The sequence below is a fragment of the Lissotriton helveticus genome, chromosome 5_1, assembly GCF_964261635.1.
Source record: "Lissotriton helveticus chromosome 5_1, aLisHel1.1, whole genome shotgun sequence".
NCBI lineage: Eukaryota > Metazoa > Chordata > Amphibia > Caudata > Salamandridae > Lissotriton > Lissotriton helveticus.
In genome coordinates, this window is record NC_136065.1 from 2,111,721,145 (window position 1) to 2,111,727,710 (window position 6,566).

The 6,566-nt window shown below is 47.2% G+C and overlaps 1 pseudogene; it reads right to left on the reverse strand.

Annotated features, from left to right (window-relative positions):
* Positions 1-3,092: 3,092 nt before the first annotated feature.
* LOC144754018 (mothers against decapentaplegic homolog 1 pseudogene) lies at positions 3,093-4,240 on the reverse strand (annotated as a pseudogene).
* Between the last annotated feature and the right edge of the window lie 2,326 nt (positions 4,241-6,566).

The following is a 6,566-nucleotide window of genomic DNA, read 5'->3' on the forward strand; positions in this document are numbered from 1 at the left end:
GCCTACCGACGTGCAAGGGTACTGCTACGCAAAAGTTTCCGGATCCAGTCTGACGCCTGGGGATATTCTAAGGTAAGGAATCTATCACTAACTAATGTCTCTTACAGATATATTGTTACACAAGTATTAACTTGTGCTTTGGGAGTGGCACAGTTTGAGGTCACCACTAAACACAGTGAGACCTCCCCCTGTCCTTCTGCTGTCCTTAGTGCCCCGACCATACCCTTCAAAAGGGAGCGCCGTGGATTAGAGGGATGTATATGACATTTAGTGAAGTGCACACGGCCGGACCCAGCGATGAGCATCAGCAAGGACTCATCCGGCCCTTTAGATACAGGGTTGGGTTACACTTTGTACTTCCGGTGGACAGCTGTTTGCTATGGTGTCGATGTGATTGCAAGGCAAACTAGCACAGCTGGGTAGATTTTATTCATATTCATAAAAAAAATCATTTCTGGACATTCCAGAATCCGATTTTGCAGGATTCTATTGTGTGCTTTTTGACCCACGTCACTTCTGCCTCACGTACACGGGCCTGCATACTCTTTCCATCCAGACTGTAATGCCATGTTTAGCCTCATCGAATAATTATGCAGCAAACCAGAGAGTAACAAAAACGATTGGTATCCATATCTCCTCTTAATCACTGGCCCAACAGAAACAGACAAGGCTGCAGGCTCCCCAAATACAACATACTCCCAGCCCCCCACAAAGGGAGTGTCAGAAACTATTGTTACCCTTCGATGGGGAGGGACTTTTTACCCCGCCATAAGAATGAAAGCAGGAAGGGGGGGGCAATATTAGTCAATTAAGAGAGGAAGGGGGTGACAGATGGAACACTGGCAGGGTGATGCACGTGGAAAGGAAGAGGTGAGAGGCTGTATAGGTAGGTTAGTGGGTGGGTGAGTTTCTGGGCGGGGGAGTGGGTGGTAGGGTGGGTGGATGTGCATGTGTGTCCGAGTGGGTCTGTGAGTGGTGGGGTGAGTCTCAGAGTGGGTCTGTGATTGGGTTTGTTAGTATTGGAGTGGGTCTGGGAGTAGGTACGAGAGTCTGAGTGGATCTGTGAATGGGTGCATGAGTTTGAGTGGGACTGTGAATGGGAACAATTGTCTGAGTAAATCTATGAGTGGGTGCATGAGTGTCTGAATGGGTCTGTGAGTGTCTGAATGGGTCTGTGAGTGGGTTTGTTAGTATTGGAGTGGGTCTGGGAGTAGGTACGAGAGTCTGAGTGGATCTGTGAATGGGTGCATGAGTTTGAGTGGGACTGTGAATGGGAACAATTGTCTGAGTAAATCTATGAGTGGGTGCATGAGTGTCTGAATGGGTCTGTGAGTGGGTCGTTTAGTATTGGAGTGGGTCTGGGAGTAGGTACGAGAGTCTGAGTGGATCTGTGAATGGGTGCATGAGTTTGAGTGGGACTGTGAATGGGAACAATTGTCTGAGTAAATCTATGAGTGGGTGCATGAGTGTCTGAATGGGTCTGTGAGTGTCTGAATGGGTCTGTGAGTGGGTTTGTTAGTATTGGAGTGGGTCTGGGAGTAGGTACGAGAGTCTGAGTGGATCTGTGAATGGGTGCATGAGTTTGAGTGGATCTGTGAATGGGAACAATTGTCTGAGTAAATCTATGAGTGGGTGCATGAGTGTCTGAATGGGTCTGTGAGTGGGTCGTTTAGTATTGGAGTGGGTCTGGGAGTAGGTACGAGAGTCTGAGTGGATCTGTGAATGGGTGCATGAGTTTGAGTGGGACTGTGAATGGGAACAATTGTCTGAGTAAATCTATGAGTGGGTGCATGAGTGTCTGAATGGGCCTGTGAGTGGGTCGTTTAGTGGGTGTGTGTTAGTCTGGGTGGGTCTGTGAATGGGTGCATGAGTGGGTGTGCAAGGCTGTGAGTGGGCCTGTGAGTGTGTGCAAGTCTCTCAGGCGAATTCTCGCTCTAGAACTTCCATCAGTTTTTATTTTACTGAGAATTTTCTAACCCCTCCATATTCCTCATTTTCTATTTTAGTGTGTTTTATTTTCTACTATTTTTTGACGTTTTATTTCAACTTCCAGTAGAGAAGACTTGCTAGTTTTGGAATAAAAGTACTTCCAACAAAGTCCTACAGCTTAACTGTGGATATAAAAGAGTAGCGGAAGAGCAAAAATATTTAGTACAAAAAAAGTAAAAACATTATTTCTAAAAAAAAGTTCGACGTTTATTTGAACAGAAGTTTAACTCCTAAAACCTTTAAACAGTATGTTTGGCAAAACAACAGTTGTCTTAGAAACTAAATGTTTTCTGTGTGCTGTAAACTGCATAAAACTGCTTATATACTGAAACATTTTACACAATTTCATTTGAAATGTAATCTATTAAATTTAAGGACCGCAGAAACGGACATGTTCCCTAATCAGTCACATGAGTGCTTTCAAGCAGCATGACTGCTTTAAAGGGACAATAGATTGTTATTTAACAGAGAGAAAAAATACACACGACCAACAAATAAAATGCATAGCATATCTCAAACCTTCTTTTGATCCACAAAGCTGTGCTTAAACAATATTCTACGAGTTTCAACCCATCTAGATTCGGTCTATTCTACTGATAAACATCCAAAAAACACTGTACATATAATTAGCAGAGAATACCTATTTTCTGGACAGCATTAGTGTAAGTACACACTTTTGGAAAGCTTAAATTCATCAAGCTAAAACATGTTTTTCTTTAGGAACAGCATCTATTACTAGTTTTAAAACAGTCTGGAAAAGTTCATGAAACATAAGCAAGCATCTCGTTCAGCCTTAAGACCACCATTCATATTCTATTTTCTCCACCTTCAGGGAACAAGGGGGTGTACCTACCCCCAGAAATTGAGACAAACAAATTCCGAACATGTAAAATGTGACCTCAAAGTGCCAGATACCTGGGTCTGTAAAAAACACCCATTTTTAACAGGTAACTTTTTTGGGTTTTGAATAATTTTTTCCTAGTACTAACCAAATTCACACAACATCCTACTACATTAAAATGCTTCGCTGATCATTATCCCCCCCCCCTAATAACTTTACAAACGTAAAATGTTCATGAAGCCGAAAGAACGTGTAACAGGGCTGTAGAGTTGTTGTCAACCCTTCGATTCTAGCAGTTGGTCACTAAAGTCAAGTATCTTTGAGGCCTTCTTCGAGCCTCGCCCAATTTACAATGTCTTCCAACTTGCACATCCTTCAAGTACATGCAAGGCGTACTAGGTTCCAGAGGCCATCACTGAGGAATCCATTAAGACACAGATGAAATAGGGTTGTGAGGAGAACCCATTTGTGTGAGTACTTTATCCAGCCACTGCAAGGGACCGTGAAGATGTATCTCAATCCAGCAGGGGGTGCTTGTGACGTCCTGTCGATGGTACTCCGCACCCCAACCCTTCACAAAACTCATCCGAATAGTGCACATCTTTGTAAGCTCATAGACTGTTTCAAAGCCGTGGTTTACGGACTGGGCCAGAAGCTGTGCAAATTCTTGGTTGTTGAAAATCTTCAGACTGCAGCCTCTAGGGATCTTGCACACGGTGGTTGGATGGAAGCCATGGTGGTAGTTGCGATTCCGACTTTGTACAAAAATACTACTATTAATGAGACATTCAGTATATACTTCTCCTCCAACATATTAGAGGTGAACACCTTTGCCAATATGCTGCCTAGTGTTCTCAATTGTGGAATTGCGGTTAACGTTGGAGAGCAGTCCAAGGCAGAACCGGTTCTTATTGTTAGAAGGGTCAGTAAAGCCATCTACTAGGACACTTGTGGAGGATGCGTGGAAGGCTTCGCCAACACGGTTGTTGAGTTCATAGTAGACAATGGAACACCAGTGCTTGGGTTCTTCATAAGCAACTGCTTGCACATCAACTCCTCGGTTGCTGATTTCTGGGGGCATTGGTGGAGCCATCATGTTAGTGTCCATTGGCTGGGACCCATCCTGCGTCATCTGATCTTCGGGTGGCATGTACGCAGGGGGAGTAGTATCCGCTGGAATCTGAAATGGACTTCCGGGATCGGAGCTGGTGGGGGAGTGAGGATAGGTCTGCCACTACCAGGAGAGTTGGGATAGCTGCTGTTGGGCGAGTGTGGGAATGGGTGGCTGTTTGACTGCTGGAAGGAATTTGGGAACGTAGCGTTGTGAGGCATGTGTGGTTCATTTTGCTCCAGGTTGCGGAACTGAGCAAGAAGACTGTGTTACGGGTTGTACTCGCTGTGCCGTGGAACCAAAACTGGTGGAAGAACTTGTGTCCAGTGCAGATCCCTCTGATACCGTAGTGAGGAACGCTGACTTCGTGAAGTAATGAAACGTTATTGAAATGTGAAACGCGTTGTTTTCGTTCGGTGCCAAAGCCTTGCCTCTTTTCATTGTGGTCATCCCCCTGTGAGAACGTCTACTATTTACTTTTCTCTGCTTGAGAAAGGCACCAGTTGCCAAAAGCAATAAATACACATAACTGAACAACAGAGCCTCCTGCAACCCCTTCGGAGTGGTGGGGGGAGGGGAATACTACTCTACTCCTCATCACTTGTGGCGCTGATAAGAAATCACTGAGAGAACACCTGCTGCGATTCTTGGCCCTGTCCCTCCTCGAAGTTTCAGAGGGCCCAAGGGATGTCCACTGATGAGACAGTGATGGAGGAGAGGGGCGGGGGATGCCTCCGGGATCACCCACTCCAAGGAAGAGCTACAACCACCTGCCGCAGCTCCTGTATTGTCCCCCAAGGCCGTGGGAACTGCTGCAAGAGACTCACAAGCACTGGCGCCTGCCCCGAAGACCTCGACTGCCCTGGTATTCGCTCACCATAGCCGCACTGCTAGAATGGACCTCCACGACCAAGTGCCCCAATTCACTCACAGGCTGCAATGCTACCCTCCATTTATATAAAACACATGGCAAAGTCCAGTGCCCTCCTGCGTGCCCCGTGGGGCAATAAAGAAGACTGTTGTGCTAGTGCCGACAGCGCACAGACGCTGCACTACAGTCGTGTAAACACACGGCAGGGCACACTAGTGGCCGAGTTCCACACATTACATACACCACTTATAAGGCGCGTCTTGCAAAACGGGACTGTTTCTAGGCACATGCAATGGCAATTACAGGCAAACGAACAGAGGGCGCGCCCGTCAAAGCTTAGGATCCACAAGGAGGCAGAATTACACCCAGACCCAAGTGTCAGCTTTCTGCACATGCGCTTAGAAAGGCAGACTGGCACTCACTGTTTTTCAAGGCTTTGATCTTGGTCACAAGCTTCTGCGTGGTCGCCACATCCCTGCTCTTCATTGCCTGGATCAGCACCTGCTCCCACTCCATCCCACATGATCCGGGCCTTGCTCCAAGGCCGGAAGTGTCCTGCGGTTAGCTTGCCTCCTTCACCCCGATCACAGCATCATCAGCAAAAATGTCCCGTAGAAGGGAACAGAGCAGGGGCAGCTCGCTGGAAAAAACCAAAGAAACTCCACGGAATACAAAATAAATAAAAGACAAAAAACACACTATGAAGGTTTCTCTGGGTTTTGTTGTATTGTTTAAGAGAGCAGCTACCGTGTTGCGCGCCAAATCACTCCAGTGCATTTGGGCGTGTTGCCTGGTTGCTAGGGACGCTCGACGGGGCTGCAGGAGGAACGGAGCAAGCACTCGCCATGTTGTTGTGTTTTCGCTGTAAGCCCTGTCCTTTTCAGACTGGGGGGCGTGTTTTTCTAGAGGAAGAAAGAAAAAACACGCCTCTCAATGGAAAAGGACAGGGTTTACAGTGAAAACACAACGTCGGAGAGACCTCTTCTCCAATGGCTGGCCGCTGTTTAGGAGGCCAGCCAATGGAGAAGAGGGGCGGGTTCAAGCCCCAATACTAGAGACATAAGATCTCGTGAGCGAGACTGCGCACGCGCAGCCTACGCAGGCCGAGACCTAAAAAAGGAGGATCATTAGCTTAGCTTATAGGGTCGGTCACCTCAATGTTCTCCACCTCAATCAGAGTCTTCTTTGGAGCCTCACCTGAAGAACCTCCCTGTACAGTGTTGCTGCCTCTTCCGGGGGACATCTTGGCTTCTTTGTCGGCTTCTCCACCAGGCCTAATGCCACTCCTTGCTCTGGTACCTGTTTAGAGTGATGTAGAATACTTGACACAAGGTGCCAACCCACCACAGTTCCTACATGCCATGATGGTGATCTTCAGCACTGTGGCAGCCCCCTCTGTGCCTGTGACCCCAAGGTTTCTTTCAAGATACCACTGGTGGGTTAGCCCTCTGTGCTATTCGACCCCAGATCTTTCAAGGCACACATCCTTTGATGGCAGGAGCCACACTGGCTTGAAGCAACCAGTTGGTCACTCCTCCACTAGTGTAGATTCCAGAGCCATCACTGGTACAAGCTCCTCCCCAGGAACAGGCCCCAAAAGCTATAGCAAATCCGATGAGATCCAGGATGGGAGGCACAAAGATTGGCTGGAGAGGTCAGGAACAAGGAAGAATGCCAGTTTGGTCCAAAGCCAAATCAACGCCACATTAATGGTATTGCATAAAGAAAAAAAATAGTCCCTTTGGGATAAAGGA